Raw genomic sequence first — 26,830 nt, 5'->3', positions numbered from 1 at the left:
AAACAACCAAAATAGTAGATAGACCAGCCTGGCCAGAAGCCAGAAGCAGCCTGTGGTGGAAGGAAGACCCAGGGGAAGCCTCTGCCTCCAAGTCCCACCTGCTCAGCAGGTCTGCTCCCACCTTTCAGTGCTGCCTGAGTGCCAATCATTGGAGCATCAAACCTCTCTGGGCCTCAGTGTCCTTATCTGTAAAACAGGAGTAATGTTATCCTTCAGTCGGTTTTTCTCTATAACACTTCCTAAGGCTGCGGAAGACTGGAACATTCTCTGGGGTAATTCGTAATTCTTTATACTGTAGAGTCTACAGAAAGTGTCTATACAGTTGGGATGCTCCAAAATCATAGTAGTTATTAATAGGCTGCCAAGACCGAGGGAGGGTGTAAAGCCAGTTGTACGCAACAAAGCTTTGAAAGGCAGCCTAGAACAGGAAGCGCCAGCATGAGCTGCAGACGTCAGGCATGGTGGCCCTGCATGAGATGTGGGCAGAGGGGAAGGCGCAGGCCTGGACAGTACTTCACAATTTGGGCCTCAGGAGCACCCCCCACCTCTACAGTGTGGTTATTATTAGGATGAGAAGGAGGCACAGAAGGCTGAAAAAATCTTCAGTTCAATGTACAAGGCTTCCCACGTTGCTGCAGGTGACCTATTTTGCATGCAGAAAAGCATGGTGACAGGGATAGTAATTGCTAGCAACTTTAAAAACCTAGCAACTCTCCTTGGAGTGTCTTGTCTGATCAGACATGGAAGGCGTGTTTAATCTTGGCCCACCTTGAATTGCTGTTGACCCTAAGCATAGGAGCAAGTTCTGCAAAGCTCCAGTTTAGAGTGTGGGGCTCCTTAAACAGGGATTCACACAGGAGCGCCACCTGTGTTTTTTTTTTTTTTTTTTTTTTTTGAGACACAGTCTCACTCTGTCACCCAGGCTGGAGTGCAGTGGCACCATCTCAGCTCACTGCAACCTCCACCTCCCAGGTTCAAGCGATTCTCCTGCCTCAGTCTCCCGAGTAGCTGGGATTACAAGCGTGCACCACCACGCCTGGCTAATTTTTGTATTTTTTTTTTTTTTTTGTAATTTTGTATTTTTAGTAGAGATGGGGTTTCACCATATTGGCCAGGCCGGTCTCAAACTCCTGACTTTGTGATCTGCCTGCCTCTGCCTCCCAAAGTGCTGGGATTACAGGCAAGCGCCACCATGCCCAGCTAATTTTTTTATTTTTAGTAGAGATAGGGTTTCACCATATTGGCCAGGCTGATCTCGAACTCCTGACCTTGTGATCCACCCGCCTCTGCCTCCCAAAGTGCTGGGATTACAGGTATGAGCCACCACGCCTGGCCCACCAACTGCATTTCTAATGCTTGATTTCGTTAGCGTAGTGGTAGCATGCAGGTGTTCACGATAGTATCCTTATACCCTTTTGCATGTATGAAATATTTCATAATGATTTTTTAAAGGACAGCATAGGCTGGGTGTGGTGGCTCATGCCTATAATCCCAGTACTTTGGGAGACTGAGGTGGGTGGATCACTTGAGCTCAGGAGTTTGAGACCAGCCTGGCCAACATGGTGAAACCCCATCTCTACTGAAAATACAAAATCAGCCAGGCATGGTGGCATGCACCTATAATCCCAGATACTCAGGAGGCTGAGGGAGGGGAATCACTTGAACCCAGGAGGCAGAGGTTGCAGTGAGCCAAGTTCGCACCACAGCACTCTAGCCTGGGTGACAGAGCAAGGACCTCTCTCTCAAAAAAAAAATACAACCTAAGGACTGGGTGTGGTGGCTCACACCTGTAATCCCAGCACTTTGGGAGGCCAAGGCGGGTGGATCACGAGGTCAGGAGTTCAAGACCAGCCTGGCCAAGATAGTGAAACCCTATCTCTACTAAAAATACAAAAACAAAAAAATTAGCCAGGTGTGGTGGCAGGTGCTTGTAATCCCAGCTACTCAGAAGGCTGAGGCAGAGAACTGCTTGAACCCAGCAGGCGGAGGTTGCAGTGAGCCGAGATAGAGCCACTGCACTCCAGCCTGGGTGACAGAGCAAGACTCTGTCTCAAAAAAAAAAAAAAAAAAATTAACCTAGATGGTCTGTGGGGTGAGAAGGCAGGTTGTACAAAGTTCAGTTTGCGGGACTATGCGTGCTCACTCCCACAGTCCATCAGGCGTTTGAGGCACATGGGCCTGGCAGAATGAGTGACCTGCAAAACTGAATTTGACCACAGGCCCACCCTGAGCAGTGAGTTGTTAAACATCAGTGAAGGGCAAGGAGGGCTATGTTAGTCCATTTTGTGTCACTATAAAGGAATACTGAAGCTGGGTAATTTATATAGAAAAGAGATTTATTTGGCTCACAGTTGTGCAAGCTGTACATGAAGTATGCTCAGCTTCTGATGAAGATCTCAGGAAGCTTACAATCACAGCAGAGGCTGGGCGCTGTGGCTCACACCTGTAATACCAGCACTTTGGGAGGCCAAGGTGGATGGATAACATGAGATCAGGAGTTCGAGACCAGCCTGGGCAATATGGTGAAACACCAACTCTACTAACAAAAATTAGCCGGGTATGTTGGTGGGTGCCTGTAATCCCAGCTACTCGGGAGGCTGAGGCACGAGAATCACTTGAACCCGGGAGGTGGAGGTTGCAGTGAGCTGAGATCCCACCATTGCCCTTCAGCCTGGGTGACAGAGTGAGACTCTGTCTCAAAAAAAAAAAAAACAATCGCAGTGGAAGGCGAAGGGGGAGCAGGTGTGTCACATGGCGAGGGGGGCAGAGGAGAAAGAGGGAGAGGAGGTGCCAGGCTCTTTTAAACAACCGGCTGTCACATGAACTAACAGAGTGAGACTCGCTCATCACCAACGGGTGGCACCAAGTCATTCATGAGGGATCCTCCCCATGACCTAAACATCTCCCTCTAGGCCCCCACCTGCCACACTGGGGATCACATTTCAACATGAGATTTGGAGGGGACAAACATCCAAACCATGTCAAAGAGATATTAAAGCCTGAGCGACATGACAAAACTCCATCTCTACAAAAAACACAGAAATTAGCCAGGTGTGGTGGTGCACACTTACAGGCTCAGCTTCTTGGGAGGCTAAGGTGGGAGGATAACTTGAGCCCAGAAGGTTGAGGCTGCAGTGAGCCATGATCACACCATTGTACTCCAGCCTAAGTAACAAAGACCCTCGAAAGAAAAAAAAAAAAGAAGGAGATATTAAGATCTCTGTTCATCCAACCAAGACAACAAAGATAGGTGTCCATGCTCAGCACATTACGAGCAGTACTGCTTCTGTTCTCTGTGCTCTCTGCCCCAGGGCCAGCATTTCTCTGCCTGGGTCTGGGCTCTGGACAGTTCTCTTAGTCTCCCAAATCTTTTCCAACTCCAACTGGTATAAAAATCATTTACCAGATGTCTCCCTCAGGTTCTTTGTTTAAAAGCAACAAAAACTAACTAAAGTAACTTAAGCAAAAAGTTAACTGAGTAACATAAGCAAAAAGGGAATGGACAACAGGAAGCGGGAGAGGCAAATGACCAAAGGCACAAAGCCCAGGCGTGGAAGGGGCAGGGCCTGGGTGGCCCTTGGGGCCTGGGAAAGGAGAGTAAATGGATGTTTCATCTGGTCCTCCGTGCTGAACACATCTAATCGGGCATGAGTGGGCAGGGAGGCGTGTGAGTGAGTGTGTGTGAGTTTGAGTTTCTTTTTCCTTCATCCCTAGGCCTCTCCAGGCTAGACTGAAATATCAGGGAGGAAGGGTTCTAACTGCCTGGCTGGGCCACATGCTCAGTCTTGGCTAGAGGAAGGCAGCGAATCCTCCTCCTTGACGGGTACTTATCAGGTGCTAGTTTGAAATCATTTCTCCAAAGCAAAGTGGGAGCAGAAGCCGAGGGCAGGAGACTGGATGCTGGGCAGAAGAAAAATCAGTGGCCGTTCCCCGAGGGATTCTGGTCTACCTGTTCCTCGTCTGCCTTTTTTATTTATTTATTTATTTTTTTCTTTTTTGAGATGAGTTTCACTCTTGTCATCCAGGTTGGAGTGCAATGGCATGTTCTCGGTTCACCGCAACCTCTGCTTCCCGGGTTCAAGAGATTCTCGTGCCTCAGCCTCCCAAGTAGCTAGAATTACAGGCACCTGCCACCACGACCGGCATTTTTTTTTTTTTTTTTTTTTTTTTAAGTAGAGACGGGGTTTCACCATGTTGGCCAGGTCGGTCTCAAACTCCTGACCTCAGGTAATCCACCCGCCTCGGCCTCTCAAAGTATTGGGATTACAGGCATGAGCCACCGCACCCAGCCCCTCGTCTGGCTTTTTAACAAGACATTTATCTTCCAGCAGATCCCAAACTCCAGGACAGGGACACTTTCCTCCACTTTTGTTTCCTTTGGTGGCGGACAGGGGAGGTCAGCGCCGCCCCAAACACTTGGTGGCTGCATACTAAATGCTTATGGAATTGAGTTTGATCAAATCCGAGAGAAGAAAAATGGAAGCGCAGAGCTTTCCAAAATACTGAAAGCATTCAGAACACCTTGGTGCTCTAGGGTAACGTGGGAAGAGTTAAATATGTCAGACTGGCTTTGTGTTTCTGACCCCTCCTTCACCTGCCCTGGGCTGGGCGTTGCTCTCTGGTGATGCAGGGTAAGGGAATAATTGGCCATGTTCTGTTAGGGCATGGCACCTAAATGTGAAGGTTTTCTTCTGAGATAAAGTTTGAAAAGGGGCTCAGTAGAGGCCACGTATTAATTTCCATCCTGGAGGAAGAAAGGCATGAAAACCGCAGCAAGTTTGTGTTGACTTCATTAGTCTGGTGATGCTGGAGCACACCGCCTGTCCCCTTCACAACTGCAAAGAACACAATTCCCCACGTCAGTCAAAGCCTGCATGTTATCTCCCAATCAATGGCGCGCCTTACCTTCTTTTTATTTACTTATTTATTTATTTATTTATTTATTTATTTATTTATTTGAGACAGAGTCTCACTCTGTCACCCGGCACCCAGGCTGTAGTGCAGTGGTGTGATCTCAGCTCACTGCAGCCTCTTCCTCCCCGGTTGAAGCGATTCTCCTGCCTCAGCCTCCCGAGTAACTGGGATTACAGGCGTGCACCACCATGCCTGGCTATTTTTTGTATTTTTAGTAGAGATGGGGTTTCGCCACGTTGGCCAGGCTGGTCTCGAACTCCTGACCTCAGGTGATCTGCCCACCTCGGCCTCCCAAAGTGCTGGGGTTACCACTGGCCCAACACACTTTACTTTCAAGCGATTATGTGCCCACTATAATTAGGGGCCATATATGTTCTCTGAGAAGTCTTCCATCGGGGCCAAGCCAATCTGCCTCTCGCAGTCCGCATGTGAAGTAACAAGCCTTTCTCTTTTATCTGCGAAATCAAAACCTCTGTTCGAACAGATAAACATATCGTGCCGCTTCTGTGTTGAACAACTGAAGACCAAACTTGAATTACTTTCAGGAGTCGGGAAGAATCATTGGCCAACTCATGCATTGTGATACGATTTTATAGTTTTCATTCCAAAGGTACTTGAAGAACAACTTCAACCACACAAAACTCTGTTCCCTGATGACTGCCCTTTAGGAAGTGGATGTTTCCTGGGGACATTGCACCGTTGGCTGCTGCCAGGGATGGGGTGCCACCAGGGAACATGGGGTGTCCAGGCACTCCGGGGATGGGGTGCCACCAGGGAACATGGGGGTGTCCAGGCACTCTTACACTGAGATACTTTCCGGTCAAAAAATACTTTGCAAGCAAGAAAACTGAGGCTCAGAACTGTAGAGTGACCTACTCATGTTCTGCAGTAAAGACCCTCAGAGATGGCTCAACCCTGGACGTGTTGTGGTGTTTGACTTTCTTTTTTAATTTAGCAATCTTTCATAGAGAAAGACAAGGAGACATCATTCCTAGCCTTGTATACAGACACCCCAAATAAACAGGCCCCACAGGAGGAGTATGGTGATCTAGAACCCAGCTTCTTGACGGAGGGATGGGTGTCTGAGCTGATTTTGTCTATTCAGTAGCACCTGTCACAATGTGGAAATGCTAATCATGAAGGCAAAGTTGCCTGCACTGGACACCCCTCTGCCCTCAGAGCTGGGCACCCCTCTGCCCTCACAGCTGAGCACCCCTCCACCCTCACAGCTGGGCACCCCTCCACCCTCACAGGGCACCCCTCTGCCCTCACAGCTGGGCACCCCTCCACCCTCACAGGGCACCCCTCCGCCCTCACAGCTGGGCACCCCTCCGCCCTCACAGCTGGGCACCCCTCCACCCTCACAGGGCACCCCTCTGCCCTCACAGGGCACCCCTCCACCCTCACAGCTGGGCACCCCTCTGCCCTCACAGCTGAGCACCCCTCCACCCTCACAGGGCACCCCTCCGCCCTCACAGCTGGACACCCCTCCGCCCTCATAGCTGGGCACCCCTCCACCCTCACAGCTGGGCACCCCTCTGCCCTCACAGCTGAGCACCCCTCCACCCTCACAGGGCACCCCTCTGCCCTCACAGCTGAGCACCCCTCCACCCTCACAGGGCACCCCTCTGCCCTCACAGCTGAGCACCCCTCTGCCCTCACAGCTGGGCACCTCTCCACCCTCACAGGGCACCCATCTGCCCTCACAGCTGGGCACCCCTTTGCTTTCGCAGCTGGGCCCTGCTGACTAAGCTCTCGTTCCTTGTCAGAAGGTGGCTCTGTACTTCCTGAGATTTTAGAGAGGAAGAGAGAAGGCCTGCGGGAAAGCTTCCCCTTCCCAGGCACAAGTTCAGAGCCCATCAGCCCAGAAATGCCCCCGTGTGCCCTGGCGTCCAGGGTCTCCATCTCAGAGAGGGCCCAGGGTGCCTCTGGAAGCCAAGGAAACTCCCCTGCTGCTAAGTAGATGAAAGTAGCTTGGGCTGCGGTTTCTACGCGGGGGCCCCTGATCTGACCGCAGAGGAGAACAAGCCTCCCCAGAGGCTCTCCCAGGCCACAGTTCCCAGAGTAGGGGCCAGGGCTTCTGCGTCACATCGTCATCAGGGATTTTAGAGGTTGGAGTCACCTCAATAACCATCTAAAAATTTAAATCTGAAAAGTAAATAAAAATTCCAATCTGATCATTCCCACTGCAACCCCCCTCTGTGGTGCCCCAGTGCTGGGAGGATAAAGCCTCAGGGCCTCCCCACTTTCCACCTCCTCCCAGGCCGCCGGCGGGGCCCCAGCTCCTGGCCCTGCTCTTCCCCCCACTCTCCTGACCCCACCTGGCAGGAGACCTTCACTGCCGTTTCTCTGCCCTGAGGCTTCCCCATGTCTGCCCTCAGTCTGGTGCCTTCAGCTTGTCTCCTTTTCAAGAATTTATTTATTTATTTTTACAACAGGGTCTCACTCTGTCGTCAAGGCTGGAGTGCAGTGGCATGATCATAGCTCACTGCAGCCTTGAACTCCTGGGCTCAAGCGATCTTCCCAAGTAGCTACGACTACAGCTGCACACCACCATGCCTAGCTAATTTTTCACTGCCCTTCAACAGACCCTGGAGGTGATTGTTTCCCTGGATGACTTGATTATTTATGCAATAAAAATATCCGAGGCCCTAGGTATAAAAGCAGGCTTATAGGTGGCTGTGTTAATGTGGTGAGGGTTTTTTGTTTGCTTGTTTTTTGAGACAGAGTCTCGCTCTGTCACCCAGGCTGGAGTGCAGTGGCGCGGTCTCGGCTCACTGCAACCTCCACCTCCCAGATTCAAACAATTCTTTGCCTCAGTCTCCCAAGTAGCTGGGATTACAGGCACCCACCACCAGGTCCAGCTATTTTTTTTATTTTTTATTTTTTTTATTTTTAGTAGAGACAGGGTTTCACCATCTTGGCCAGGCTGGTCTTGAACTCCTAACCTCGTGATCCATCCACCTCGGCCTCCCAAAGTGCTGGAATTACAGGCGTGAGCCACCACGCCCGGCTAAGACTTAATATTCTTAAAATGGCAGTACTCCAGGCCGGGCGCGGTGGCTCAAGCCTGTAATCCCAGCACTTTGGGAGGCCGAGACCGGCGGATCACGAGGTCAGGAGATCGAGACCATCCTGGCTAACACGGTGAAACCCCGTCTCTACTAAAAAATACAAAAAACTAGCCGGGCGTGGTGGTGGCGCCTGTAGTCCCAGCTACTCGGGAGGCTGAGGCAGGAGAATGGCGTAAACCTGGGAGGCGGAGCTTGCAGTGAGCTGAGATCCGGTCACTGCACTCCAGCCTGGGCGACAGAGCCAGACTCCATCTCAAAAAAAAAAAAAAAAAAAAAAATGGCAGTACTCCTCAAATGGATCTACGGATTCAACACAAGCCCAATCAAAATCCCTGCTCTTTTTGCAGACATTGACAGATCTGAATTTTAATATGGAAATATAAGGGAGCCCCCCAAAATCAAAACAGAAATATAAGGGAGCCCCCCAAAATCAAAACAATCTTAGAAGAACAAAACTGAGACCTCACATTTTCCAATTCCAAAAGTTACTGCACAGCCACAATAATCAAGACAGTGTGATACTGACATAAGGGTAGGCATATAAGTCAATGGAATAAAAGTCAGGTTCAGAAATAAACCCATACAGTTATGGTCAATTGGTTTTTGACAAGAGTGCCAACATTATTCAATAAGGGAAAGAATCGTCTTTTCAATAAATGGTGCTGGAACAACCGGATATCCACATGTAAAAGAGTAAATTTGGACACCCACCTCATACCATATACAAAAAAATTAATTCAAAATGGATCACAGACCTCATCCGAAGAGCTAAAGCTGCAAATTTTTTAGAATAAAACATAGGTGTAAATCTTTATGACCTCAGATTAGGCAATGGTTTCTTAAGTACACCACCCAAAACACAGGCAACAAAAGAACAAATTAGATGAAGTGAACTTTATCAAAAACATTTGCAGCCAGGTGCAGTGGCTCATGCCTGTAATCCCAGCACTTTGGAAGTCCAAAGTGGGCAGATCGTTTGAGGTCAGGAGTTCAAGACCAGCATGGCCAATATGGTGAAACCCCATCTCTACTAATTATACAAAAATTAGCTGGACATGGTGGCAGGTGCCTGTAATCCCAGCTACTCGGGAGGCCGAGGCAGGGGAATTGCTTGAACCCGGGAGACGGCAGCTGCAGTGAGTCAAGATCGTGCCATGGCACTTCAGCCTGGGCAACAGAGAGAGATTCCATCTCAAAAAAAAAAAAAAAAGAAAAGAAAAAAACTTGCACCTCAAAGAACACAGTCAATACAGTGAAAAGATAACGCACAGAATGGAAGAAATACTTGCAAATTATATATCTGATAAGATACTTATATCTAGAATATATCAATAACTTTTGTTTTTTTTTTTGATATGGAGTCTTGCTCTGTCACACCCAGGCTGGAGTGCAGTGGCACAATCTTGGCTCACTGCAACCTCTGCCTCCTGGGTTCAAGCAATCCTCCTGCCTCAACCTCCAGAGTAGCTGGGATTACAGGTGCCTGCCACCACGCCTGGATAATTTTTTGTATTTTTAGTTGAGACGGGGTTTCACCATGTTGGCATGGCTGGTCTCGAACTCCTGACTTCAGGTGATCCGCCTGACTCTGCCTCCCAAAGTGCGGGGATTACAGGTGTAAGCCACCGCGCCCAGTCATTAATAATTCTTACACCTCAATAATGAAAGAAAAAGAAACCAAGTAACCCAATTTAAAAATAAGCAAAGAATCGGAATTCTTCAGAGATGGACGAATGGCCAATAAGCACCCGAAAAGTTGCTCAACATCATTAGTCATCAAAGAAATGCAAATCAAAACCACAATGAAACGCCACTTCGCATACACCGGGATAGCTAGCCTCGAAATGACAGATATGGAAAAGAAACAAAAGAGAGATGTGGAGGATGGGGAGAAATGGAAACTTCATACATTGGTGGTGAGAAGTAAAATGATGCAGCTGTTTTAGAAAACGGTTTACTAGTTCTTCAAAAGGTTAAACATAGAGTTACCAGTATGACCCAGCAATTCTACTCCTACTTCTACACCTAAGTGAAATGGAAATGTATGTCTACACAAAAACTTGTGCAAAAATGTACATAGCAGCATCACTCACAATAGCCAAAGAGTGGACTCAACCCAATGCCCATCTACTGATGAGTGGATGAGTGAATGTGGCACCCACACGATGGAATATTATTTGGCGATAAAGTTAGATGAAGTTCTGGTACAGGCTACCACATGGAGGAACCTTGAAAACATTGTGTTAAGTCAAAGAAGCCAGCTATAAAAGACCTCATGTTGTATGATTCCATGTATGTGAAATGACTGCAACAGGTAAATCCATGGAGACAGAAAATCCTAAGGCTGTCAGGTAAGGGATGTTTTGGAAAAACTCAAACCTGTTTTTCTTTTGTTTTCATGCCACAACAGTCAGCACAGACTTCTGCGACCAAGGGAGGCAGTTTCCCTACCAACAAGCAGTAGGCACCAGCTGGGTTTCATACTACCTATGTGGGGCCAGGGTCAGTTCCCGCAGGTAGAGGGCTCAGTCCCTAAGACTGCATCTTCCTTCAGACACCAGTCGCAAGTCCAGGCCTCTGGAACTTCTGACCAACCAGCTTTAAGCTGGGGGGTCCCACAACCCCCTCTTTGGGTCGAATTAATTTGTTAGAGCTGCTTACAGAACTTGAGGGAAAACTTAGGTTTATCAGTTTATTACAAAAGATATTGCAAAGATACAGATGAAGAGACGCATAGGGTGAGGCACGTGGGAAGGGGTAGGGAGCTTTCATGCCCCCCACAAGGTACACCCGCCTCCAGGAACCTCCTTGTGGTCAGCTATCTAGAGCTCTCCAGCCCAATCCTCTTGGATTCTTTTTTTATTTTTATTTTTTTTTTGAGATGGAGTCTCACTCTGTCACCCAGGCTGGAGTGCAGTGGCACGATCTTGGCTCACAGCAACCTCTGACTCCTGGGTTCAAGTGATTCTCCTGTCTCAGCCTCCCAAGTAGCTGGGACTACAGGTGCCCGCCACCACGCCTGGCTAATTTTCTTGTATTTTTTAGTAGAGATGGGGTTTCACTGTGTTAGCCAGGATGGTCTCAATCTCCTGACCTCGTGAAACACTCGCCTTGGCCTCCCAAAGTGCTGGGATTACAGGCGTGAGCCACTGTGCCAGGCCTCCTCTTGGGTTCTTGCAGAGGCTTTGTATCACAAGCACAATTGCTGCATGGACAATGCCGAAACCAGCTCTGTTGTGGAGACCCTAACCCAGTGGTGCTAGAGGAATTAAAGACACACACACAGAAATATAGAGTGTGGAGTGGGAAATCAGGGGACTCACAGCCTTCAGAGTTGAGAGCCCCGAACAGAGATTTACCCACATACGTATTGACAGCAGGTCAGTGATAAGCATTATTTCTATAGATTATAGATTAACTAAAAGTACTTCTTATGGGAAACAAAGGGATGGGCGGAAATAAAGGGATGGGTCTGGCTAGTTATCTGCAGCAGGAGCATGTCCTTAAGGTACAGATTGCTCATGCTATTGTTTGTGGTTTAAGAATGCCTTTAAGCGGTTTTCTGCCCTGGGTGGGCCCAGGTGTTCCTTGCCCTCATTAAGTAAACCCACAACCTTCAGCATGGGCATCACGGCCATCGCAAACATGTTGCAGTGCTGCACAGATTTTGTTTATGGCCACTTTGGGGGCCAGTTTATGGCCAGATTTGGGGGCCTGTTCCCAACAGACAACTGTGTTGAAATGTGATTAGACCCAAAGAGTATCATCTAAACCCAGCAAGATTCATCGTTCCAATTTTTTGTTGTTGTTTTGTTTTGTTTTTTTGTTTTTTGAGACGGAGTCTCACTCTTGTTGCCCAGGCTGGAGTGCAGTGGCGCAATCTTGGCTCACCACAACCTCTGCCTCCCGGGTTCAAGTGATCCTCCTGCCTCAGCCTCCTGAGTAGCTGGGATTACAGGCACCTGCCACCATGCCCAGCTGGTTCTGTGTTTTTAGTAGAGACAGGGTTTCTCCATGTTGTTTGGGCTGGTCTTGAACTCCTGACCTCAGGTGATCCACCCGCCTCGGCTTCCCAAAGTGCTGGGATTACAGTTGTGAGCCACTGCACCTGGCCATCTGTTCCAATTATTTTCCCCTCTGTGTAGCATTCTTTTCTCCAGGGTATGAGGCAGGACCCTCTGTGGCAGATAAAAGGAGGGTAGGAGAAGGTCAGAGAGATACTCTGTTTACTTTACCGGGGAGGGCTTTGGGAGTTATGAATCAGGAACCCTGATGACTATGTATACATATGTATATAATATCACAAGGGGAAATACGGAGTGATTGTTAATGGGCATGGAGTCTCTTTTTTGGGAACATTTAGAAAAAAGTGCTCCTAAGTGGATTGTAGTGGTGGTTGCACATGTCTGTAAATATACTACTAACTTCCGAATTCTGTGCTTTAAATTGGGAACCGCATGCTATGGGATCTATCTCTCAGGCAACTTTTTTTAAAATCACACATTCCAACACACTTCCCGAGTGTCGTAGGGGTGGGCAGCCTCTCAGCATGACAGCTCCACTCTATGACTGCGCCTTCATTCAAAATCCGTATGGCCTGCCAAGGACATGTCGGATGCTGTGAGAGATGGTGACATGACCAGGACCCAGGCCTGGCCTTTCTGAGACTCATAGTCTGTTTGGAGAAGCAAATCAATACTCAAATGCCTCTGCCAGATTAGGAACTGTGGGTGCTCATGACAGGAATGGTACAAAGTGTAAGACAAAATGATGAAAGGAAAAGCTGGAAACCCCAACCAGTCCTTCCTCCTGGGGAGGAGATGAGCCTGGGGCAGAGGGTGGTGGCGTTCGGCAGGGATGTTCCTTCTCCCTGCTTTGGGTGGGGGGTCACTGAATAGACAGGTGAACTGATGGGTGCCTGTTGAGGGCCTGCTAAGGCCGAGCCCAAGGCTGATGGGCGTCCTGGGGAAAGCAAGGAGGGCCAAGGCACAAACCAGGGCACCTGGGACTCTACAGCCCACCAGGAAGGGATCAGGGAGAAGCTGATGCCCAGAGTGAATGGCCCGCCAAGGCAGCAGGGGCGGGGTGCTGGGCTGTGCACCCAGAATGGCACGTGCTGCCCGAGAGCTATGTCCTTGCCAGCTTCTGTCCAGATTGTGCTCTGAAAGCCCGCTGTGCTGGCAGATGCCTCCTGGGCGCGTCCTCGTGGACATGCACACAGCGCTGTGCGGCATTCATGGTTTGAGCCTGGGGTAGGGAGGAGACGGTGGACCCGCAGCTCAGTCCCTGAGAGCTGGCTTCCTCCTTTCTTGGGGGTCCATCTGAGGCAGGTCTGGGGAGGTCTTAGAGAGCTCCTAGTGCCCCACTGGGGAAAGGTGGCAGCCCTGGGCATCTGGCACCTTTGCTGGGGAGGAGGCCTGAGAAGAGGGGTGGGAAGCTGGTCTGGGATGCCAGCCCCTGCCCACCTTCTGGAGGATTTCCCTACCTCACCTCCATCCCCAAGCTCCTGAGCCCTCCTTGCTGTCTCAAACTCTGCTCCGAAGAAGGCAGCTCATCCCCAGGCCCCCAGCACCACCAGAGTTTCTCCACGCGGGAAAGGGTGGCTCAGAGAATGGCGTCCTCCCGACACCCATGTCAATGAACACAGTGGCAAAGGGCCAGCCCCACTGGAGTTAGTTCGCCCATCAAAGGTGGAAATGCAAGGGCTGCATTGGGACTGGGGAAAGGGACATTTTAAGCCTCATCTTTCATTCTAAAAAGAAGGTCTTCTCGCCTAGTTAAAATCGTATTTAGGCGAAGGACTTAGCTTTTGGGGAGCACCCTAAGGCTTCCTAATAAAATCAGAGAAGCCCGCCTAGTAAAGGCTACCAGGAGCCTGATCTCCTTTCTTAAACCTAACCTCCCTTCCCACTGGGGAAAAAAAGCCCAAGTTTCTTGAATAAAAAGCTCAGATCCCAACACTTTGGGAGGCCGAGGCAGGCGGATCGCCTGAGGTCAGGAGTTTGAGACCAGCCTGCCCAACACGGTGAAACTCTGTCTCTAAAAACATAAAAATTAGTCAGGCGTGGTGGCGGGCGCCTGTAATGCCAGCTACTCAGGAGGCTGAGGCAGGAGAATCGCCTGAACCTAGGAGACTGAGGTTGCAGTGAGCTGAGATCCCACCATTGCACTCCAGCCTGGGTGACAAGAGCAAGACTCTGTCTCAAGAAAAAAAAGAAAGAAGGAAGAAAAGGAAGGAAGGAAGGAAAGAAAAGGAAGGAAGGAAGGAAGGAAGGAAAGAAGGAAGGAAGGAAGGAAGGAAGAAAGGAAGGAAGGAAGGAAGGAAGGAAGGAAGGAAGGAAGGAAGGAGGGAGGGAGGGAGGGAGGGAAAGGAAGGGAGGGAGGGAGGGAGGGGAAGGAAGGAAGGAAGGGAGGGGAAGGAAGGAAGGAAGGAGGGAAGGAAGGAAGGAAGGAAGGAAGGAAGGAAGGAAGGAAGGAAGGAAGGAAGGAGCAAAAGGGAAAAAGCACACCTGCAGGAATCCCCTCCAGCCTGATCATGATTCCTGGGACCCTTTGTAACTGCTGTGAGAGGCTGGAGGACACCCGATCCAGCAATGTGACTCGCTTCCTTCCGCACAACTCCGAAACTTGTGACTTGGTCTGAAGGAAAGTAGTACTACGATGCCTCTCCATCGTCTGCCTCCTCCCCACCCTTAGCCCGGTGCCATTTCCTCTACCTGGGTGTCCATCCCTTCTTGCCTAGCCAGTGCCTGTCCCTCCTACGGGAAGCCTCCTCCAGCAGTCCAGTTCTCTGCTACAAACCATAGAAACCAGCTCTGGCTAATTTAGGTAGAAGTGGAATTTGTCACGTCAGGTGCACACATTCTGGGAGGAAGGGGCCCAGGCTGGGAGGCTGGACATCCTCCTCAGGACTGGTCTGGCAGGGAGGAAAAGCACTGCCACCACTGCGGGGCACAGACACCCAAGTGCACCCCAGCCCCACTCACACGGCCTGCCAGAGCAGCTGCTGCCTGGGATGCCTCCGAATCAGGCTGAGGCTACCCACACTCCTGCACCTGCTTTCTGAGTGGCGTCTGCTGGCAGGGTTGAGGTTCCCCACCCCTCACTGTAGCCACAAGGGAGCCTGGCACAGTGAGTGCCTAGTGTTTTCAGCGTCTCTGGTGGGGGATTCCTCAAATACAGGAAAGGAGATAAAGATCCCAGATGACAAATGGCATCCTCCCACGAGTGAGGACATCTAACTGTGCTCTTTTCTTTCTTTCCTTTTCTTTCTTTCTTCTTTCTTTCTTTCTCTCTTTCTTCTGCCATCTAACTGTGCCCGGTCCTTCCTTCCTTCCTTCCTCCCTCCCTCCCTCCCTCCCTGCCTGCCTTCCTTCCTTCCCTTCTTCTTACATAAAAATAGAGACAGGATTTTGCCATGTTGCCCAGGCTGGTCTCGAACTCCTGAGCTCAAGTGATCTGCCCGCCTCAGCCTCCCAGAGTGCTGGGATTGCAGGTGTGGGCCACCGCGCCTGGCCTCACTGCACTCTCTCTGCTGCCTGTCTTCCCTGGCCCACACAATCTCTGAGTCTTATAACAGGCTGCATCAGTCATTCAATGCATATTTGAGGGCCCAGGCCAGATGCCAGGGTCGCATTTCCTTGAGACAGTCCTTAGAAGAGTGTTCTGTACACATCACTTAAAATTCTGTTTCCCTCTGGGCAAAGGGTCAGTGTCCTTAGACTGCAGCAAAACAGAGGCATTACACGAGTTCCTAGATAGCTCTTAAAAAGGAAAGCCTGGGCCTGGTGCAGTAGCTCATGCCTGTAATCCCAGCACTTTGGGAGGCAGAGGCGGGTGGATCACGAGGTCAGGAGATCGAGACCATCCTGGCTAACACAGTGAAACCCTGTCTCTACTAAAAATACAAAAAATTAGCCGGGCATGGTGGCGGGTGCCTGTAGTCCCAGCTACTTGGGAGGCTGAGGCAGGAGAATGGCGTGAACCCGAGAGTCAGAGCTTGCAGTGAGCCGAGATCGTGCCACTGCACTCCAGCCTGGGCGACAGAGCGAGACTCCGTCTCAAAAAAAAAAAAAAAAAAAAAAAAAAAAGGAAGGCCTGGTGGGCTGAGGACCAGTGTAATAGCTGCCAGGCTCCTTCAGCATCAGGGACATTCCAGTCATCCCTCACACTGTAGTTCATTTGAAAATAACTTCCTAGAATAGGCAATGCTGTCAGCATCTTTCTGCTGACCACAGACTACTCTGGGCAGTATTTTGAAAATGAAACTGATGTATCAAAAGCTTGCAACAGGAAGCAGCAAAGTTGACTTGACTGCCTTGCCTTGTGGGGAGCCCTGGGCTGTGCCCCAGGGTCATGAGGGTGGGTCCCCTGGGCATGCAGCCAGGGACCAAGAGCTTAGTTCTCTGTTCCTCCACTGTCCCACTGAATAGCCACATAACCCTGGGCAGGTCGCCTTGGTCTGTTTCCACGTCGGTGGAACAAAGCTGGTGTTCGGTGCTCCCAACACAGGGGGTTAGGGGACCACAATGGGCAAATAAAAGGCTACCAATGGAGATTCTCTCAGTGTTGCTAAATGGTTAGAGTTAATAGTGTGTTTGGCCTGGATTGAAACAAAACTAAACAAACCAACCCTCCACTTTTACCAAAGAAATTGAGGGTTCCCCCAAAATAAGTAAACCCGGTCTCTGGAGTGGGTAAGAGCTCTTTTTTCTGGGTATTTTCACTGCTCCCTTAAGAAGGGCCTGACCCATCGCGCTCAGGGGAAATAAGCGCTGGGAGGAACTAAGGAGAATCGAACCGGCCTCTTAGGTCCAGGCTCTGGCAGGCACTGCCTCCGCCCCGCCTCGCTCCGCCCCGCCCCGCCGCCAGCCCCGCGGCCCCGCGGCCCCGCGAAGGATCCACCAATGAAGCGCCCAGGAACTGCATGACCTCATCAGAAGGCTCCCTCATTGGCTGCCGCCGTCCCGCCCGGTCGGCTGGTACCGTTCGACTCCGGAAAGCCGCGCCGACCTCATTCCTCCAGGGCTGAAGGCAGGCTGAGTTCTTCCCCAGGTCTGCGAACCTCGAAGGCTTCTCTCAGACAGCAGACCCCTCAGAAGCGCAAGGCTGCTTTCTGACAAAGAATCGAGTGTTCCTTTCAACCAGCCAAGGGACTGGTTTTCGCGCTAACCCTTTGACGGTCGTGTTCCCGGGATTTTGCTTGGGACCTTCATCTTGCCCTCCCTACGTCCCCGACACGTCTCGCTTCCCACTCGTTTCAGCCGTGTATTCTGTGGAGTTTTCTCTTGCTTCACAGTAGATGGACTTCTGAATCCCCACCTTACTGTTAAATGCCAGTGATCATCTCCCTGCACAGCTAACCTGGGAATTAGTCCACTGACACCCGGAGAGAGGGGACACGCCTTTCACAAGGTCACACGGCAGGTCAATTACAGAGATGAAAATCAAATCCAGGTTTCGTAACTTCAAGAGTTTTTCAGACGCCTTATTATTATTATTCGTTTTATTTTTTTTATTTTTATTTTTATTTTTTGAGATGGAATCTCACTCTGTCACCCAGGGTGGAGAGCAGTGGAATGATCTTGGCTCACTGCAACCTCTGCCTCCCGGGTTTAAGCGATTCTCCTGCCTCAGCCTCCTGAGTAGCTGGGATTACAGGTGCCCACCACCATGCCAGGCTAATTTTTGTATTTTTAGTAGAGACGAGGTTTCATCATGTTGGCCAGGCTGGCCTCGAACTCCTGACCTCAGGCGATCCACCCACCTTGGCCTCCCAAAGTGCTTGGGGCTATAGGCGTGAGCCATCTTGCCTGGTAATCATTATTATCATTTTTTAATTTGCTGCCTGAGAGCTCAGAATAGGAACCTCAGCTGCATGGGAGCACCCATAAACCAATCCCATTACAGCCACTCTCACTTTGACAGGACAGAATCACCGACCAGAGCCCAGGACCTCCTCGACCAGCACTATCCTCTTACAAATAAGGAAACTGAAGGGTACCTGATCATGAACAAGTTGATGGGCAGCACTTGACCCAGACCTTTTACTTCTTACCCCTCCACCCCCGTTTGGACTCCCAAAGGTGGGGAGGAATGGAATGCCCTACCAGTGCCCAGGGAATGGTTCATGCAGTCAGCATGGTTTTAGTACCTTTAGCATTTGATTTGGGAGAAAGAAAACAATCAGAAGTGTCTGTATGCCTCACCAGTGGTCCAGCAGGTCCCATAAACCTTCACCCACAACCCTTCTGACCACCAAGTGCTTTGCTGCAGGAAAGGAGACCAGATTGTTGGATTTTTCTCATCTGATGGTCGGGGGTGATCTGGAACTGCATATATCTGAACACCGTGACCCTAACTTGAGTGCAAGAGTTTTGAAAACCCAGGACCACTTTGTTAGACGGTGAGGGTTGGTGAGTAGACTGGACCTGAGATCTTTTTTCAAGGCTTGCCTTGAGGGTAACATCCTCCAGGAAGACTTCCTGGAGCACCCACCACAGTTAATTCCTGGCGCTCCCCAGAGCTGTTGTTCAGTTCTTTCCCCCACTAGACTGTGAGTTCCTTGAGGGATGACCATACCCTACACCATATTGTATCACTAAGGCCTAACACTGTGTCTGGGACATAGTAGGTACTCAATAAATGTTTGTTGAATGGTGGAAACCTTGCACATTATTGGCCTTGTGCAGGGGAAGATCACTCACAATTCCTAACTGAAGCAGATTCTGTGTCTATCAGGCTCCTTCACACAAAATGAGAATTCGTTTTTTTTTTTTTTTTTTTAATAGTAACGTGTCTGAAGTGCAAACTTCAAACCTGTTTGCTGATACAACTCCCCAGGAACAACCAAGTCCCTTCTGCTTACTTAGTTCGTGATTTTTCTTGAAAACTCCTGATGTCAGCTGGGCGTGGTGGCTCACACCTGTTATCCCAGCACTTTGGGAGGCTGAGGTGGGCAGATCACTTGAGGTTGGGAGTTCAAGACCAGTCTGGCCAACATGGCGAAATCCTGTCTCTACTAAAAATACAAAAATTAGTCAGGCATGCTGGCATATGCTGGTAATTTCAGCTACTTGGGAAGGTGAGGCAGGAGGATCACTTGAACCCAGGAGGCAGAGGTTGCAGTGAGTCAAGATCGCACCACTGCATTCCAGCATGGGCGACAGAGCAAGACTTCATCTCAAAAACAAACAAACAAACTCCTGATATGTGAATCAACAACATCATTTAAATCAGACCATTCAGCCGGGCGTGGTGGCTCACACCCCTAATCCCAGCACTTTGGGAGGCCGAGGTGGGCAAATCACCTGAAGTCAGGAGTTTAAGACCAGCCTGACCAACATGGTGAAACCCTGTCTCTACTAAAAAATACAAACACTAGCTGGGCGTAGTGGCAGATTCCTGTAATCCTAGCTACTTGGGAGGCTGAGACAGGGAGAATTGCTTGAACTCGGGAGGCGGAGGTTGCAGTGAGCTGAGATCGAGCCACTGCACTCCAGCCTGGGTGACAGAGTAAGACTCTGTCTAAAAAAAAAATTACTTAAATAAATAAAACCATTCCACATGTTTTCTTCTGTGCCTGGTCACTAGGAAGCTCAGAAGTCAGTCTAGCCTCATGCTGAGGAACAGTCAGTCTCCTCCCTGTTGGCAGATACACCTTTCTCCCCCGTATCTGAATAGTTTCCCGTCTTTACTTTGATGTTCATTTGCATATCTAGGTGGGTATTTTATCACAAGCCCACTCTGCCTTTTTTGGAGAAGGTAGGACAGGTGGGGTACAGGGTAACACGGAAGTGTCCCCAGAACTCTGAGTGTAAGGAAAATACTCATGAAGATTCCTATTACAGGCAGGGCATGACAGCTCACGCCTGTACTGCCAGCACTTTGGGAGGCCAAGGTGGGTGGATCATTCAAGCCTAGGAGCTCGAGACCAGTCTAGGCAACAAAGTGAGACCCCGATCTCTACAAAATGAAGTTAGCTGGAGATGGCAGTGCTACTTGGGAGGTTGAAGCAGGAGCATCGCTTGAGCCCAGGAGTTCAAGGCTGCAGTGAGGTATGATGGTGCCGCTGCATGCTAGCCCGAGAGACACAAAGCAAGACTCTGTCTCAGAAAGAAAGAACAAAACAAAACAAAACAAACGAAAAACAGGCCGGGTGCAGTGGCTCACGCCTGTAATCCTAGCACTTTCGGAGGCCGAGGGAGGCGGATCAAGAGGTCTGGAGTTTGAGACCATCTTAGCCAACATGGTAAAACTCTGTCTCTACTAAAAATACAAAAACTGAGCCGGGTGTGGTGGTGCACGCCTGTAGTCCCAGCTACTCAGGAGGCTGAGGCAGGAGAATCACTTGAACCGCGGAGGTGGAGATTGTTGCAGTGAGCTGAGATCGTGCTACTGCACTCCAGCCTGGCAACAGAGCAAGACTCCGTCTCAAAAAAAAAAAAAAAAAAAAAGACTGGGCGTGGTGGCTCATGTCTGTAATCCCAGCACTCTGGAAGGCTGAGGTGGGAGGTCACTTGAGGTCAGGAGTTCAAGACCACCCTGGCCAACACAGACCCTGTCTCTAAAGTAAAAAACAGAACAACAACAACAAAAACCCTTCCTATTACACAAAGTTTCCTATTATACAGGCTTAAAATCAGTTTAATTGTTATGGTGTCTAAAGCCTGTGCAAGGTCGGCATGTATGGAGATGAGAAGTAAAAATTCACAGAGCTGGTCCAGCCTCATTCTGGGCAGGGGATCATAGGCTTTGGACATGTGGATATTCTCAGCTCTGGAGAAGTGGGTTCAACAGTGGGACCCAGATGGCCTTCTGAGCTTTTCCAGGGCTGACAACCACCTTCTTGAGACCTTCCCCTCTCTAGTTCTGAGTCCACGCCCACCAGGTAAACTAAGGATGATTGCAGTTTTGCATGCATCCTGACACTAAGAGTGGGGTCTCCTGATTATGAGATACTGGGGGTTGGCTTCTACTGCAAATGAGAGTTGGCACGGGGTTGAAACAGTGGTCTCTGGTGGGCTTCATTAGCAGGACTAGGCAGAGCACCCTGCAACACTGACATATTTCTAGACTTGCAAAGCCGAAACTTTAGACCATGGTTTCTGCACCTGACTCATGCTACCCAGGGCCCTTCCTGAGCAGCCAATCAGCCTCCTTCATCTGGCTGTCCCTCTCAGATGGCAACAGATGGTAAATTAGAAGCACCAGCTTTGGTGCCTACAGCGGAGTCGCCCAGCAAGTTTCCCATTGCTTTGTCCCTACAATGGGAACCATGGTTCCAGGCGGCTGGAAGTGGCCCTTGGGAAGAAGGTCAGGGGACCCTCAGGGAACTCCAAGGGGGAGAGGCACAGAGCCATCTTGAATCCATCCTCAGAAACCCTGCTCAAGACAATGGCACTGATGCAGCTTTTTTTTTTTTTAAGACGGAGTCTCGCTCTTGTTGCCCAGGATGGGGTGCAATGGCACAATCTTGGCTCACTGTAACCTCCACCTCCTGGGTTCAAGTGATTCTCCTGCCTCAGCCTCCCAAGTAGCTGGGATTACAGGCATGTGCCACTTCGCCCAGATAATTTTGTATTTTTAGGAGAGACTGGGTTTCTCCATGTTGGTCAGGCTGGTCTCAAACTCCTGACCTCAGATGATCTGCCCGCCTCGGCCTCCCAAAGTGCTGGGATTACAGGTGTGAGCCACTATGCCCAGCCTAATGCGGATTTTATAAACAATAACTTTGTCCATGAAAGCAAACCTACAGACTCGAGGTCTGATAAACCTGGAGGTTGGATAACTCAAGTGTGGCATAGTCATGCCACGGAATATTACACACTAGAGAAAAGAAGATACGATGCCATTTTTAGAAAGTTCAATACAAGTGAAACCACACAATATCGTGCATAGCAGGGGTCCCCAACCCCTGGACCACAGACTGGTACCGGCTAGTGGCCCATTAGGAACCAGGCCGCACAGCAGGAGGTGAGTGGTGGGTGAGCAAGCGAAACTTCACCTGTATTTACAGCCGCTCCCCATGGCTCACATTACTGCCTGAGCTCCGCCTCCCGTCAGATCAACTGAGGCATAGGAGCACAAACCCTACTGTGAACTGTGCATGTGAGGGATCTAGGTTGCATGCTCCTTATCAGAGTCTAATGCCTGTCTCCCATCACCCCCAGATCGGGCCGTCTAGTTGCAGGAAAACAAGCTCGTGGCTCCCACTGACTCTATGTGATGGTGCGTTATATTATAAGGCAATAAGATTAGAAATAAAGTGCACAATAAATGTAATGCACTTGAATCATCCCGAAACCATCCCCCCACCTCCCCATACCCATGGAAAATTTGTCCTCCATGAAACTGGTCCCTGGTGCCAAAAAGCCTGGAGACCTCTGGTGTATAGGGTTACATATTGTACCCACATTATAAGAAGTGGCAGAAAGCAAGTTTAGTGATAAAACTAGCTAAAAAACAAAGCAAGGGTGTAACAAACACAAAAGTCACAATGTAGTTAACTCTGGGGTAGCCAATAGTTTCCCTGCTGGTGTTGATCTTATTATTTTATTATGTAGGTGCCCCTTGATTCTGGGTATTTTGGTATGTGTCAAATATTACATAATTAAAAGCCAGCCGAAGCCAGCTATCATGACTGCACTCTCATTACTCACGCTCTGGGGCCTGCGAGCTGTGGCGTGGTTTCCAGGTTCCCCACGAGCATCGCTGCAGCAACCGCCCACAGCAGCAGCTGCTGATGGCTCACACCTCCCGGGGCTCCAAGGCCTGTCCCTGGCTCTGGCAGCGAGATGACAGGGCTGTTGCCCCGGCAGGGTGAGGCCAAAGGTTAGAGGTGATCATTCTTTCTGCTGGCACACTGAGGCCCCTTGTGGATCCGGGTTTCTGGGTTTCTGTCTCCCCCTTCAACCTGCCCATCGGCTTCAGACAGTGGATCCCCACTTCCCTGTGGGGCTGTTCACTGGGATGCTCACCTGCCCAATCCCAGCCCCTCCACCTTCCTTCGACTCATTCATTCATTCAACCTGTATTGACTGAGTACTCACCGTGCATCAGGCACCGTTCTCAGTGCCGGGAATGCCGTTGTGAACAGAACCACACACAAATCCCTGCCCTCCTGGGACTTTTGTTCTAGTGAGGGGAGGCAGATAATACACCCTCAGTTAATAACCATAGATCAGGTGGGACAAGAAGAAAACTACAGCAGGGTTAGGGGGTAAGGGGGGTAAGGGTGAAGGGAATGAATGGGAGCGAATGTGCACAGAGTGGTCGGGGAAGGTCTGTGTGAGGATGTGACCTCCCTCCGTGCCTTCAGAAGGAAGGTAGGGAGGGACTACATGAATTTCTGGGGAAGAGCCTTCCAGGCCGGTTGAGCTAGGAGAAAGGGCAAAGTTCTGACCCCTCCTCCCACCAGTGTCTCCTTCCCCTAAGCTCCCTCTATCCTACCCTGGCCACAATCCCTCTCATTGTCTCTCTGTTTTCTCTCTTGCCTGTTCCTGTGCTGCTCATGTCTTCCCTTATTCTGTTTGCACAGGGAATCCAGGCTTTCAGAGATGAGGACTGGGAGGTCTCCAGAACACACAAGCCCCCTATTTGTACTGGCCTTTGGAAGGAGCCTACAGCCTGCCTCCACTGCTGCTGGCACCCCAGCTGTTCTTAAGGAATTGGACAGAAGTCAGACTCCCTTCCCAGCTGTCCTCCACTTCTTTCCTGCCAGGCACCCCAGGCCCCATGGTGGGATTGGGCCTATAGGCTGTGATTTTCCACATCCTTGTCAAACCTGTACTACTTGAATGCCTAGAGGAAAAGATACTGCCTTAATTACTATTATGAGCATGAATGCCTTCTTACTCCTGAATTTAGCTGAGTGCGCCTTCTTACTCCTGAATTTAGCTGAGTGCCACGTGCAGGTAAAGTCACCTGGAGAACCATCCGGGGACTTGGTCCTCATAGGTCACTTGTACCTCTTTAGGGTTGCTGTGGCAGCTGCCAGAGTGGCCTGGGCCATGGATAAGGGCCAGCGTATGGCAGGCAGAGGTGGAAACAAGCCCAGAGGCCACGGGGCCCAGCTCTCAGGCTCCCATGCTGAAGGCCCAGAGGGTTCCTTCTCTCTCCTGCTTCAGGCTTGACAATGTTTGTCAACCTCTGCTCCCAACCCCTATACCCAGCAACCTCCGCGCCCAAGCACATGGTCTGAAGAATATTCTGGCGTTGGGCCCCTGTAGGGGTGGCCTATCATGAAGGTGAAAGCTTGGAATGTAGTGACATGGATTCATTATTGGGGTGTTACATCCTAAGGAAACGCACTCGCAGGCTGGCTGTAGACCTTGGGGACTCCAGCCTCGTTCATTTAAGCTCCTACATGGTGCCAGGCCCTATGTGGGGTGCAAGGGACAGAGAGATGCAGAATGACAGCTGACATGGCACCCCGTTGGTGCACTGGCACTGTTTTTTTTTTTTTTTTTTTTTTTTGAGATGGAGTCTTGCTCTGTCTCCCGGGCTGGAGTGCAGTGGCATGATCTCGACTCACTGCAACCTCCACCTCCTGGGTTCAAGCGATTTTCCTGCCTCCGCCTCCCGAGTAGCTGGGACTACAGGAGGGTGCCACCACGCCCGGCTAAGTTTTTTATATTTTTAGTAGAGACGGGAGTTTCACCATGTTAGCCAGGATGGTCTCCATCTCCTGACCTCATGATCCACCCAAAGTGCTGGGATTATAGGCATGAGCCACAGCGCCCGGCAGCACTGGCACTGTTCTATGTGCCCTACCTGTATTTCCTCATTTCCTCCTCAACCAGCTCCAGGGGGAGGTAGCACAGTCAAGGAACGGAGGCCTGGGGAGGTTAAATGCCGTGGCCCAGGCAGCACCTGCTCTCATGAAGACACCTTATCAGGTAGGGAGGCGGACAGATAGCCCTTGTCATTTACCTTCCAGTGTGGCAACTGAGGCAGTGTGGGCATTAGTCATGATTAAGACCCTGCCCCTTCCCAGAGGGGAAAGCAAGTGCTGTCACACAGGGCCTGTCAGATGTTGAGTAAGGCTGCCCTGTGGCCTTTGGACTGTGTCTGAAAGGAGGCACAGGAGTCTGCCTCCTGGACTAGACGGAGAACGTTCCCAGCAAATCTGGAGGACAAACTGGAGTTGGGAGAACAGGAGGGTGTCGGGAGAGAGGAAACATCTCTTGTGGAGATTTCTTCTCCTTCCCTTCCTGTTCCCTCTTGGTGGAAGCTAAGGGCCAGGGCGCTAAAATGTCCCCTGTTGAAACTCTAACGTTCTAGTTCCCCTTTCCCTGGGCTGTTCACAGTGTCCGGGGCCTGTCAGCTCAATTTCCATCACCTCAGCAGTCCCTGAGGTGCCTGAAAGTGATAGTGGTCACATCAGAAAACGTCTCCTGATCTTCCCTCCTGGCCTGTCTTAAATGTCTGTGATTCAGCCTCGTAATTGGTAAACTGAGGTCCACAATGTGTGTTCTTCATCATCTCCGGGCTGTGGTGGGGATGAGAACCTGCATGTGACTGCTCTTGGAAAGCTGGAGTAAGGGCACCCAGAAGGAACAACGATGACCCCTCAGTGCCTCCTCGTGACTGCGGGCGGGCTATAGACCCTTCCAGACTGACAGCTTCACTCTCAAATGCAGGACCCAGAATCCAACACCGCCACCACCACAGCTCTTTCCCTGGCAGTATTCCCAACACTGCAGTCACAGTGACAGTCCAAAGTGTAGGTCTGATCATGCCACTCTTCTGTGAAAAGCCCTGCATGGCTGCTCCATGTCACCAGAATAAAAGCCAAAGTCTTATAATGGCCCACCAGGCACTACACAGAACTCCCCCCCAACCTCTCAAAGCTCATCTCCTGCCTCAGCCCCTCTCCCTCACTCCACCCAGCTCCTCTGGCCCCTGCTATTTCTCCATCCCACCCAGTGTGCTCTAACCCCAGAGCCTTTGCACTTGTGGTGTTCTCTGCCTGGGATACTCCTCCCGCACAGATATCCTCATGGCTCCCTCTTACTTTCTTCAAGTCCAATGCCACCTCCGTGAGGCCATCCCTGACTGTCCCATTTTACATGGCAACATTTGCTCAGGCCGAAGTGCGTTCACTGCTCACTGCAGCCTCCACCTTCTGGGCTCAAGCAATCATCCCGCCTCAGCCTCCTGAGGAGATGGGATTACAGACATGAGCCACCTGCCTGTCCCAACTGTGTTCCTCACTGGACCTTTCTCTGTTTCTTCAAATAGCCATTTTTACAGTCTAGTTTACTAGTTTATTTTGCTTAATTTTCCCCCGAACTGGAATGTAAGCTCCCTCAAGACAGGAATTTTGTCTTTTTAGTTCACAATTCTATCTCTGGAACCTGAAACAGCACCCAGCACATAGAAGGTGATCACTAGACAGTTGATTCACTGAAAGAACACAGCGGGACACCTCCCTAGCTCTCAGTCTAGGTGGCCAAGACAGGAGGCCTCACCCCTGACTGTGTCTTCCCCTCAGTGGGCCTGAGAGCTGGCATATGAGAGTGGCAGTCCCTGCCTGGCTCCGCTCAGCCGTGTAGGGCACCCCTGGCAGGTGCTGTGCCTCCTGAGATGGAGGAGTCTCCGTCCACCTCTGGCTGGGTAGGGGCTAAGGCTGCGGGGCAGAGGGGCACCTGCTAAGGGGCACAGGCTAACCGGGCCCAGGGAACCGCTGGCCACCTGAGATGGCAAGACAAGCTCGGGCCAGCCTCCCCCGACCCCTCACATCCGGCTCGCTGGTCCCGCCGGGCGGTGACCTTCCCCAGGGTCACTGCCCTATCTTGGCCCTGCTCCTGGGGGTCCAACCCGCTCCCAGGTTGTCGCTA

Source organism: Chlorocebus sabaeus, chromosome 24 (genome assembly GCF_047675955.1).
Source record: "Chlorocebus sabaeus isolate Y175 chromosome 24, mChlSab1.0.hap1, whole genome shotgun sequence".
In the NCBI taxonomy this organism is placed as follows: domain Eukaryota; kingdom Metazoa; phylum Chordata; class Mammalia; order Primates; family Cercopithecidae; genus Chlorocebus; species Chlorocebus sabaeus.
Note: the sequence above shows the minus strand (reverse complement) of the source record.